Here is a 13362-nt window from a genome sequence, read left to right as displayed (position 1 = left end):
GGTACATTGCAGTAATCCATATATGATTGAATCTCTATCGTAATGCCATTAAAAGAGACTATATTCAAGAAGAAGCGTTCAATCATCAGGTGCTATGCTCCCTTACTTAGTGCCTACATACGTCCATATATACACACACTCATATGGTATATGGATACATATCTACACACTGACATATGGATTACCTACACCTAAAAGTATACAACAAAAGTCATCTCCTATACATCTCTCTCTTTTCCTCTCTCTAATCACGCTAATCTCTATTTTTCTCTCTCTATACTTTCTCTTTATATTTTCTTTCTTTCTCACTCTCTTTCTCTCTCTCTCTCTCTCTCTCTCTCTCTCTCTCTCTATCCCACTTCTCTACCTCTACCTAATCTTCCTCTCACTTCTCTCTCTCTCTCTCTCTCTCTCTCTCTCTCTCTCTCTCTCTCTATCCCACTTCTCTACCTCTACCTAATCTTCCTCTCATTAGGAGAAATATGGACCTTGCATGGGCCTTGTAAGGAATCCTAATTTTTAGGGATTAAGGCTAATGTTGTGTGGGGTTAAGGGGACAAGGGCATTGAAGAAGGTAGTTTTGAGTAAGCTTTTCTAGCCTTTTTTTTATACACAAATGTAGGATGTGGACTTAAGGGGTTACTTTCTTTCTCTAGCTTTTTTAAAGTGAAGGAAGTATAGGGGTGTGACCACATCAGCAAAAATGTGGGTCACTAAGAGTCAAAATTTGACTTCAAAGAAAAAAAACTCAATTTTACTTATTTTTTACTTAAAACACTCTCCCAACATATATACATATCCAAAAATCAATTTTTGACCCTTTTTTTAATCCACAAGCCTAGAAAGTCCATTTTTTCAAAAAACTTTTCCACCAAAAAGTAAAAAACACTTTGTTCTCTCCTCCTACTCCCTCCTCTCTCCCTCTCCTTTCCCTCCCTGTCCCTACCTTCCTCTTCCTCCCCAATCTCTCCCTCCCCCCCCTCCCCTCTTCTCTCCTCCCATCTTCCTCCCTCTCCCTCCCCCTCCCCCTCTATCTTTTCATCCTTTGCTTCCTCATGCAATAGCTTCCATGGTGCTCACGAACATCACAAATTGTTTGCTTCCACCACCACCTACTTCTCACACCAAAAGCATGCGTATTCGTTACCCACGGTGTTTGCACCGAAGGGGCATATAAGGGTGATCAAAGGTCATCACAGGAACGTCGCGCTGCTGGTAAGACCAATGTTGATATTTGGGTGGACGAACATTTTTACCTTACTATCCTATAAGCCGCTTCCATCCATCCTTTGCTATCCTTTTGACATCTCTTCAATATCTTGGGAGGGGAGAAGCAGGCTTGTTAGGCTATTGCAAGCGGTTGTGTATGGGTTCAGGTGCTTCTTTGCATATATGGAGGCATTATAAGAGAGTATTGCCTCTTTGGAGAAGGTGGCTGAAACTCTTCAACAACAAACGCAGGAAAAGAAATCCCACATTATGAAGCTTGCCAACACCATCACATACTTGAAAGAAACACCCCTTGGTGCAAGAGAATGCAAACACATGTATTCATCTATTGAAACTCTTGCACATTTGGGTGGAGCACGCAAACAATGAGTGACAGCCACAAGTGATTTGGTCTTTACTTGCATGATGTATTCTTACTTCACACTATTTTCTAACATTTATTTTTATTGGTTACTAGAAACTTCATCGAGGAGGCATGCGGTAGAACATGCCAAGATCATCGAGTCAACCTTCTCACTAGTTGTCTCAATACCCAGGATGTGATTTCTATCTTACAATCACCTGGAGGTAAGCACATTAAGGATGCAGTCACCAAGGACCTTATGCATAAATTGAGAAATGTGGTTAGTGATGATGACGTGCAACAAGCTTGTGATGAGGCTGGAATCAGCACCAAAGCCTATTAGGCTATTTGTCAACTCCTAAAGGATTCCCTCAAAGATCATGGCATTGTGGAAAACCTATTTCCCATTCCGCACAAGGTCAACCTCGCAAAGAAGGCCACAAACGAAGATGTGTTCTCTCACATTCGGACATACCTACACATTAAGGACACAATGCCAACTTCCCTTTATGCTGCGTGCACAACAAAGGCAAGGGGAAAAGGTAAGAAACAATCCATAAGACCTTCGGAGAAGGGCTTCCCTTACACAATGTGGAACAATATTTTTGTGAGCTGTAGAGGACTTCAACAAGCCATGCTTAAATTTTACAAATTACCTGAAGAAGGTGACACACTATACTTTTTTCTTTTGGTTGTGTTCTTATCATAGACTTTGAAGTATAAGGTCTTGGCACTATTTATTTTGTAGTGCTTGGCACAAAGGTCGCTTTTGTGATGAAACTCAATGAGTGTCAAATAGTGAGAGGTCAAAGGTTAGAGAGGCTCAGTATCACTCTAATGAATGAGGCCCTTTCGCAAACCAAGCGAAGGGATTCAGTCGAGCCATCTCCCACCCCGTCTTTAAATGTGCAATCAGAGAAAGACGTTTGGTGCTTGGGTGCTATTGAGGTGCCCAAAGAGACCAATGGAGTACTTTCATGGATTTTTGAGAGAACTCCATGGATCACAGAAGTAATACACTCCCAAATTGCAAGTCAAAAGTTAGAGGTTGAGGGTTTTGGTAGCTATGATGTGGAGTGGCACTTAGGTGGGGACTTGAAGACCATAAAGTGTTTGCTTGGCTGCAAACAAGGGGCTTCTTCTCTCATGCCTTGTCCATTTTGCACTCGAGGGTACAAACCTAACGGAAAAAAATCACACAAGAGCACTGCAAAGGTCGGTTCCATGCTTCCATAACAAGGGCATGGAGAACAAGGGTTGGATTGTTGTGATGTTGGAGATGAAGGTAGATAATGGTAAGCATCTATTCTGCGGTGTCCCATGCTCAATGCCCTAGACCGTGCTTAAAAGGACCATGCTTGGAATCCAATATTTCCATTTCCACTATGGAATGTATATTTTTGTACATTACACGCATTCATGCACATTTTTGATAGGCTATTGAAGCTCCACATTGACTATGCTTTCACAATGAAACCATTGAAAAAGTCCCAGGAAGCGATTGAAAGAGTGGAGGCACTCTTGAATTCCATTGGCTGTCACAGTGGAAATGTGTCTATTGTGGCTGAAAAGAACACAAGGGAGGCCCATGAAATTGCTCAACAAGTGTCAATGAGTGGACAAAAAGCTAAACACTTTTTGAAAAAAGTTTCACAAGGAAACCTAGGTCGATATGCTGCTCAAAACAGCTCCAATCAACAGGCAGGTAACCTTTGGGAGCTTTGGAAGGAGTTATGCAAAGTTACTACTGACAATGATTCAAATGACGAGCTTGTAAACAAGTGCAAGTAAGTTTGGGCACATTCTGATAAAATGGTCAAGCTTATGAGCCTCAATAGCACAACAAAAGAACAACGCCAATCATTTCAAGAAGCCTTGGCAAATTTTACCAAGATCTTCACCCTTTCTTGGGGTGAAAATAACCTCACACATTACATGGTAAGCCATGTTACGTGGTGAATTTATTACAAGGGATTGTTTTCATTAAATAATGTGGATTGTTTACTCATGTGAACAACATATCTTGCTTGCGTATGGTGCATTTTTTATGCACAAATATGGATCGCTTGAAATTTTTAGCATCAAGGCATGGAGAAGTCCCATTATCGAGAAAGGGGGGTGTACTTCAAAAATACTCGACATGGTGGTGGAATGATGCAATCCAATAATTTGGAGGAGATATTCAAGTGGTTTTTTCACACAACATTTGCTCGTAAGCTCACAACGGAGCATGCTCGACAATCCAAGATTGCTATTGAAGTGTGGAAATGGAGTTGTCAAGAGCATAGCAACAAATGGAAAATTTTGCAAGGCCCCGCCAAGCATGCTGCATGGCACCAATACAGAGTGTGACAAGGGTCAAAGTGGATTCTGCACGAGTGACTACACGTGAACGCAGGGTCGAACTCTTAACGACATGTTCATTTAAAAAATAATAGTTTTTTTTCCAAAATTAGTGTGAATAGGGCCCTTTCTAAATGGGCCCTTATAAATGTTGCATGCTCTCATAAACCACTCATTTCTTAAGCACAGGCGAACTCTTACCATACCAAATGGCACGCACCAAACAAACCACAAAAGAGAATCCGCCTGCCAGCAAAAACACCCTCCAAGGATGTGAGAAGCCGCCATGGCTCAAAGGCACAAGAAAACGGCCGCAAACACCTGGTCGTTCTAGGAACTCCTCTAGTAGTGGGCATGGTAGTAGGGCACAAGAGTCATCGAGGGCTGAAGAATCTTTACGTCCACAAGAAGAAACACCTAGATGAAGAATGAAGCAACGCGCCCAGCGCTGGAGAGAAGAAGAGGCCCAACAAACACTAGAGTTTGATAGGGAGGAGCCGCCACGCCACAAATCACAAGCAAGACAATCCAAGACTCGCGTGGTCCATACAAAACACTGGATCAGAGACAGAGCCACCATGGTAGCGAGCTCATATACCGTGCACACACCGGGTGCTCGTTGGGGGGAAGACACTGTCTCGAGGCCAGGGATCTCTCCCAATAGCACAAGATAATTGGGAGTCAAGGGAAGAGGATATATCAGAAGAGTCTACAAATCCATCCCCTAAGCATGTGAACAGGTGCAAGTCAATGTTTTTCAAGAAGCCTAAACGCCGCCAGTCACCACATGTGCAAGTGCTCCCAAGACAACCACAGCGGCACCGAAAAATAGCAAGGGCATTCGCAAAAATCCGGCACTACCAAAAGACTACAGAGGTTTTAATTGGACGCACCCCCTTTGCTCGCACAGTGAAGGAGGTGCTTCAAAGCTATGGAAATCAGTATAGAATGCAAGCAATAGCGCTAGAGGCTATTCAAGAAGCTGCAGAGGTCCACATCATTTCGGTGTTGGAAGATACCAACCTATGCACCATTCATTACAAAGTCATCTCATTACAAAGATAAGGGTGTGCAATACAGAAAGTCAGCTAATGCTTGAAGTCCCGTCGCAATTGACGTGCAAGATGCATATCTTTTGGCAGAGCCACTGTGGCAGCCAACTGATATACCCCGCACACACCGGGTGCCCGTTGGGGGGAAGACACTACCTCGAGACCAGGGACCTCTCCAGACATCACAAGATAATCGGGAGCTAAGGGAAGAGGATGAATCAGAAGAGACTGCAGATCTAGCCCCTAAGCATGTAAAACAGGTGCAAGTCAAAGTTTTTCAAGAAGCCTAAACGCCCGCCAGCCAACAAATGTGCAAGTGCCCCAAGACAATCGCAACGGCGCCGAAAAATAGCAAGGGCATTTGCAAAAATCTGGCACTACTAGAAGACTATAGAGATTTTAATTTGGCGTGCCCCCTTTGCTCGCACAGTGAAGGAGGTGCTTTAAAGCTATGCAAATCAGTATCGAATGCAAACAATAGTGCTAGAGGCTATTCAAGAAGCTGTAGAGGCCCACATCATTTCGGTGTTGGAACCTATGTGCCATTCATGCAAAGCGAGTGACAATACAGCCAAAAGATATGCATCTTGTACGTTGATTGTGACGGGACTTCGAGCATTAGCCAAAGTTACCCCTCTTTTTGTATTGCACACCCTTATCTTTGTAATGAGATGACTTTGCAATGACAAAATGATTAATAGTTGTGTCTACTGTGTCTATTATCCATGTGTTTTGAGTTTATTGCTTCTGAACATGAAGAGTTGAATATAAATCAAATATTAACTTTTTGGGTATCCTATGGGGCAGACAAGCCTAGAAAGTGCAAAAAATGGTAGCCACAAGGGCACGCAAATGGCCCATCCATCAGTTTTGGATGATCTATTTGCGTGCCCTTGTGGCCACTATTTTTTTTACACTTTCTAGCTTTGTTTACCCCATAGGATACCAAAAAAGTTAACATATAGTGAAACCAAGTGTTTATGCAACATTAAACTAGATTTTTCAACCGTCCCATGTAATTGGGCCTTTTGGTGCAGGGAACTATTAGGTAGAGCTGAAGGAGGTGATAATGTGCTTGAAAACTTAAATTCTGAGTTGATCTCACCTTTTCTAGTGTCCTTGAGTGCAAACATAGGTTCCATATGCAAAAAAAAGGGTGGCCACAAGTGCGTGCAAATTGGCCATCCAAAATTGATGGATGGGCCATTTGCGCGCCCTTGTGGCCACCCTTTTTTTTGCACTTGGTAGGCTTCTTTGCCCCTGGGGATACTGAGAAAATATAGATTAAGTGAAAGAAATTTTTTTTGCAACATTACTATAGAGATACCACTTCTTTTCACTCAGATGTGTTTTATACTTTCCCCAGAATTAAGGTAAGTTGAAAGGCGTATCATGTGTCTCCAACTTCCGCTGTGTTGTTACTTCAAGCAAAAAAGACACAGCTTATTGAAACATATCACCAATTATAACAATTTTCAAGATTGACAAATCACATTTAGAAAATGTATAAGATAGAGAGACAATTTGAAATATTTTTTATTACTTCCAAAAAGTTGATTTTACATCATGCATCTGAGGAGTTCATAATTTTCTTGACCATTTTCTGGCGCCTCTCTTGTGGGTAAGGCAACTCCCCAGTCAAGAGGGACTGCACTATGGCCTCTGGGTCAGTTGAGCCAATGGAAGCATGTATCCCTATCTAGGCAAGCACTTTACCATGGAATCTAATGCCAAATGCTCTGCATACAAGGGATCTACACACTAGGAACACAAGATGCGCAATTTGAGCAATGCTGCTCAAACACAAAACCTTGCTCAAAGCTTCCAATGACCATGTCATAATTTGGCCTTGAGGAGTAAACCCATTATGGAAAATAGAAACATCTCCAGGGGGGAGTTGTCCTAGGTAACGCGCAAGGGAAGACTGAGGTACAAAGCTCGTCCGCCTACCACTTGTTCTTGCTGCAAATCATCAACCTCCACGACGTCCTATCATAAACCAATCAAGGTTGAGAAAAACAACAATGAAGGATAAAAAAATAACATGAAAATTAGGATAGAGTTTACCTCCCGCTCCTTGTTGTCCTCCTCCCTGTTGCCCTTTCCGTCCAAGACAATGCTCCCATGCACTACAGCTACGAGCTTTGGATCATCAGATGGGGGGTTGCGTAGTGGCATAGGCATCTTAGCAGCCTCAACCTTGGCTTCTGTGGCTTGGAATTCTTCCTCAACCACATGCAGCTGCTCTGCTACCAGGTCCTCCGCAGTGGTCCACACACACTGTTATAGAATTGATATCTTATTATTTATTGCAGCTGTGACAGGTGGAAAAGGCTTGACCGAGCTAGGCCTATGCATACAAAAATATATTTCATGTATTATTAAAGTGCTCTTTATGAGCTTCGGCCATTTATGACCGGCCGGCCAGTTTGTACTCAATTTGACCATTCAAGAAATCTATAAATGAAATACGTGCAAGAGGGAAATGGTCACTCTTGCACGGGGGGATATTGCACCCAGTGTCTTATTCTTCTCTCCTCTCCACTTCTTCTCTCTCGCCGTGCTGGTGTAGCACTCCGCTCTAGGAGGTGCGCTTGTACGTGCGTTGTCTTTCTCTTTCTCTCTCTTTCTCTCTCTGTTCACTTATGGCCTCGATTCTGTGTGCTACGAGACTCGTCAGCAGAAAATCAAGGCCATAAGCGGAGAGAGAGAGAGAGAGAGAGAGAGAGAGAGAGAGAGAGAGAGAGAGAGAGAGAGAGAGAGAGAGAGAGAGAGAGAGAGAGAGAGAGAGAGAGAGAGAGAGAGAGAGAGAGAGAGAGAGAGAGAGAGAACGCACGTGCAGGCGCACCTCCTAGAGCGGAGTGCTACACCGGCATGGCGAGAGAGAAGAAGTGGAGAGGAGAGAAGAATAAGGTAGACACTGGGTGCAACTCCCCCTGTGCAAGAGTGACCATTTCCCTCTTGCACGTATTTCATTTATAGATTTCTTGAATGGTCAAATTGAGTACAAACTGGCCGGCCGGTCATAAATGGCCGAAGCTCATAAAGAGCACTTGAATAATACATGAAATATATTTCCGTATGCATAGGCCTAGCTCGGTCAAGCCTTTTCCACCTGTCACAGCTGCAAGAAATAATAAGATATCAATTCCATAACATGCGCTACAATGATGTTCATCATCTCCCTCGGTGGTTGCAAGGTGTCCTGTATGATTGCCACTCTTCTGCTTTTGCAATCATCTATAGAATGTTTATTCCATGTTTTGCTTGAGTGGTCAACCTTGAGTTCAAACCTCATCGAAAAGGTCTTTCATATGACACAACACCTCAAATTCTTCTTCTATTGTTTTTTCTTTAAATAGTTTCTCTCTTTTTGAAAGCCATTAGGCGATCTCACTATTGAAATCCTTACTAACATATCATTAGTAGCAATTTCTTATAATAAAATTATTTGAATTAAATAACTATGCATAAATATGAGCAGCTAAATCGTAGACAACTTGAAATGTGATAAAAAGATGCAACCTATCTAGAAATGATAAAGAGAAAAAGAAATAAAAAATAGGTACACCAATAATGATATCATGAGAGAACTTATCTTTGATAAATGGATGTGTTAACGATCTGCATAGCCATAAGTTAGTTCCTGTCTTCCTTTGTTGCTCTCCACAACCACCATGCAGTCTTTCTCTCGCTGGTCTACTGGCGGGAAGTCCCTGTTTTTATCTCTCTTACTTTCTCTCTCCAACTACATGCGGTTCTATGGCTTGCATGGACGGCACTGAACACAATCAGCCGCCCCTGGTCTACCCACCTCATCTCCAGTATCACGTAGTGTTTGGTGGCACCGTCAACTAGCCTTGATCTCTGCACTTCCATACCAACCCTCTCTCCCTCCCCTGTGGCCACAACACATAGTCGCACTCTCTCCCTCTATCTCTCTCCCTGTCACGTTCAAAGGCCACCTCTGCATTGGTTCCTACTCTCTCCCCTGCCAACACTAGACGCTACCCTTAATGTTGAGGGCGCAATTCTCATGCAACCACCCACAAAGTCTGAGGTGCAGCTTGCTCTTTTTGTAAGTGGCTAGCCTATAGTACTCTCACGGGTCCATGCGCATAGCTGCTCGCATGTGTTCTGTAACTCACCATTAGAGAAGTCCAGCACTCGAGTGTAGTGGTTGCCTTCAGCCAGATGATCAGGATATTCATGATAATGAAGATGATGCTGGCGATGATAATGCAAACGTTGAAACATAGGGACGCTGGTACAATAGACTCTGTCCAAGGAGTAAAAGCGATAGGATATAGCTGTTGCAGCATAGCGCGTTCTTCTTCTCTTCTCTCCTCCCTTCTCTCTTGCGTGCACTCCGTTCTAGGAGGTGCGCCTGCACGTGCTCTCTCTCACTCTCATTCTCTCTTTGTTCATGTGCAACATTGGTTACGTACTCGTGGATGTGCCAGGTATACCGATTTGTGCTTTTCATGGATTGCAACGTGTTATTTACGTATTTTGCAGGGCAACCGCGCTTTCCGTCTGTAGCAGTGGTATCATTGATTCTTTTCATTGAGTAGTTGAGTGCAAATCTTTTGTAGTAGTATGGTGGAAAATACATAAACAAACCAACAATTTTCTTTAGTGAGGTGGCACTATCTATTTGTTATAAACTCTCTTGCAATACTTCAAATTTCGTATCATTTTGGTGCTACTAAAATAAACCCAGTTGTTTGAAATTTGCCCTTCTACTGTATTGTGTTTACATTTAAAGGACATGGATATCCAAGGAATTCATTCATGGACGCACTAATAAGCACGACCTTGCATAACAATATAAGCACTTACTGTTGAAAAATATTGCTTTGTCTGACTAACTTTCATAACTCTCATTATCATGTGTTTATTTTGTATCAACAAGATTCATATTTTCATTCTAGTGATTTGAAACTCACCCCTAGCTTCAAAAGATATGTTTGTAGGTGTCTACGATCCTTTCTAATTTTGATATAAATACTCCCCTATGTGTAATAGTTTTGAGTTTTTCTATATACATTTGTACCACTCTAGATGTTAAGTCATTGTTTAATTACCCAACCTTAATCAGGATGGCACCTTCTTTTATTTCATGGCAAATTCTTAACACAAAATTAACACATTTTGACTTTATTAACTATACTTTGGTTAAGTTTGGTAGTTGCATCTTTCTCTTACTTGTGCCTCCCCCCCCCCCCCCCCCCCCCCCCCAACACATACACACACAATGGTATATACATTTTCAACAAACAAAAACTGCATACCCTCCTCGTATATACATCAAATACATCATTCATCTTTTCATATTTCATTTCTCTGCATTGTGTTCTAAGATGAATACTCAAACACTACTAAGGTCATGGCTTCTGATTGTATTGAAATGATTTTTATTGAGATGGTTTGTCAATAAGCTATACAGCTACTCATGTGAGCTAAGGTGCTCTGGGACAGTAAACAATAGTTTGTAAGTATCCTCCTACTCAAACATACTCCAAATTGGTCTTACACCTGTGATAAATGTTACATTTTTATGCCTAGCCTAGTCCATTGGTCACGGACACACAGATTTGCTGATTTAGGCAGTGTGTAGACACTCATCTTGGTGCAGATCCGCTGATTTAGGTAGCACATTGATAAAATGCAGATTCATGAATTTTAAACAATATCAAATGCAGATTCGCCGATTTAGGCAACACCAATCACAAAATCATGCTGTAGTGGCTGGCCACCATTATAATTGGTATGATTTTGTTACCCGGGTATAGAAAATGAAAGATATTTTGAATTTGGATTTGGAATTGGTATATGATGATTTTCGATCGCGACAATATTTATAGAAGTGAACTTGAGATTGATGAGAATTAATTTATACAATGATGAGTGTGACCAATAATATCCTGATTCATCAGGGTATGACATATACTGCTTATTCTAGTGGTATTGGACACTAGAATAGGTAGTATGTGGATGACGGCAGGCATAAGCTAATGTTGTTTAGTTTCATAAATTTTTATTTTATTATGTGATGTTCTTGACACAACATACTAATCACTGTTTTTGACAAGTATTGTTTGCAGATTTTTTCACAAATGAGGACAATTGCTTTCCAACGGAGAGGTATGTTATGGAATTGATATCTTATTATTTATTGCAGCTGTGATAGGTGGAAAAGGCTTGACCGAGCTAGGCCTATGCATACAAAAATATATTTCATGTATTATTCAAGTGCTCTTTATGAGGTTCGGCCGTTTATGACCGGCCGGCCAGTTTGTACTCAATTTGACCATTCAAGAAATCTATAAATGAAATACGTGCAAGAGGGAAATGGTCACTCTTGCACGGGGGGAGATTGCACCCAGTGTCTGCCTTATTCTTCTCTCCTGTCCACTTCTTCTCTCTCTTCGTGCCGGTGTAGCACTCCGCTCTAGGAGGTGCGCCTGCACGTGCGTTGTCTTTCTCTCTCTCTCTCTCTCTCTCTCTCTCTCTCTCTCTCTCTCTCTCTCTCTCTGTTCGCTTATGGCCTTGATTCTGTGCTACGAGACTCATCAGCACACACAACTACAATAGTGTTAGCAACAGAGTCCCCAAGTGGCAAGAACTTGCTTTCAAGGGCATCTGGTGTATTGTCTAAGGGAAATTTGGTGTTGTTGCATAGCACGCTCAAGCATTCATCCATGCACAGGCCAAATGCTTTCTCCAAATCATGCATAAACACATACTCCCTCCCATTCACTACCAATGAGGATAAGTGTCTTATTTCAACCTCTAGGATAGCCTCATCCGTCGATGGTAGTGGAACTATAATGCCACTAGGGCCAGCCACGACGATGGATTTCTCTACCACCTCCTCGAGAAGTGTTTGTTCTTCGGCTGCACGGTTCATGGGGTCAACCATCTGCTCCTTGGTGTCCTTGATGAAGGACCCAACTTGAAGGTGTGGTAGACATAGCTCCTCCATATCAAGTTCCTCGCTCACTAAGAAGATGAATTTTGCTAGCCAAGAAAGGTACTCCACCCTCAACTTGCGCTTTTTGAGTGCTGACACCCCTGGGGCTTGATCGTCTAAGAAATTTCCTGCATCGGCGGTAATTTCTTGGAACCATCGCAACCACTTGGAGAATGGGAAATCACCCTTGTGTATGTAGCGCAAAAGATTGCAAGGCACCCAGATCCCTGCACCCAGATCCATATGAACGGCAATTGTGGCGTCAAGGTGAAGCGTGACAAAGGGGTGGATGTGGGTGCAGATGCAGAGGCTGTGGAGGCGTCCATGTCTAGCTTGGGGTGCAGATAGAGAGTGGAGGAGCTCAACAGTTACAAAAGTGAAAAGTGTGAATGAGTTATGCGGCTCCCCTTTTATAACGGTCCCTTTTTTAAAGACATTTTTTTGGAAAAAAAGGCACTTTCACGAAAAAATGATCTCTCATCTCAATGCGAAAAATTATATTCAAAGACATGATTTGTTGAAGAAAATCATGTTGATTACATCGGGGATTGTTTTCAAAACTGCAAGAGCTACAAAATTATAAGAGCGATAGCATAGTTCCATCCATGCCCCAGTCCTCCTTGACCTTCAATTTGTCTTCCATTCTGTTCCCAATCTGCGGACATTCATTACAATAAGCATCCAATGATCGACAAACTATGATGTATTGAAAATGTGGTGGAAGGATTCTCACCTTGTGACCTTGTAAATGAAATTCGATTGTTACAGGGCCTCAAAACCCATAATAACCGAATGTTCTTGCACATTACTGAAAGTCCAATGCTTGTTCACTTGGACTGCCTCCAAAGCATCGTTGGGCATCCTCACTGCAATATCAAAGCTTGCAATAGCACCGTCTACACTCTGTAAGGGAGTCCACACTCCAAGCTTGCACATCCAGCGATCATAGTGGAATTGTATGTACAAGGAGGTGTGGGATTTCAAATAGCGCATTCCAGTACCTGAAGCTCCAACCTTACAATGGTACCGGTCCCCATTGTGCATGCCCTCCACAAAACCCCAGTCCTCTTCTAAAAGCCTTCCTAATTCCTCATAATGCACATCTTTACATACAAGCAATTTGGTAGTCTCCACAAATCCAAACTCTTTAAAAATGTGTTCAAAACAATGAATAGGCAAACACAAACTCAAACCCACAGACCTAGAAGCTTTAGAGTATTTCAAAGAGTTTTGGACATCTATTATCATCTTTTTCTTGAAAGATGCTACCGACCACAAATCTGACACTGACCACTCCATACATAATAAGGAAGTTACTTTGATGGGTTCAAGCATTCCAAACTCTGGTGTAGAAGTAGGCACAATATAGGAGTGAGAATAGAAGAAAATCCTTCTTTGAACCAGTTTGGTTGGGAAAA

The 13362-nt window shown here is 42.2% G+C and overlaps 1 pseudogene; it reads left to right on the top strand.

Moving 5' to 3' along the window:
- Positions 1-3661: 3661 nt before the first annotated feature.
- LOC147452914 (histone H3.3-like) lies at positions 3662-5566 on the top strand (annotated as a pseudogene).
- Positions 5567-13362: the final 7796 nt, after the last annotated feature.

The sequence above is a fragment of the Adiantum capillus-veneris genome, chromosome 8, assembly GCF_014529385.1.
Source record: "Adiantum capillus-veneris isolate H3 chromosome 8, ASM1452938v2, whole genome shotgun sequence".
Classification (NCBI taxonomy): domain Eukaryota; kingdom Viridiplantae; phylum Streptophyta; class Polypodiopsida; order Polypodiales; family Pteridaceae; genus Adiantum; species Adiantum capillus-veneris.
This window is presented reverse-complemented; position numbering and strand designations above follow the sequence as displayed.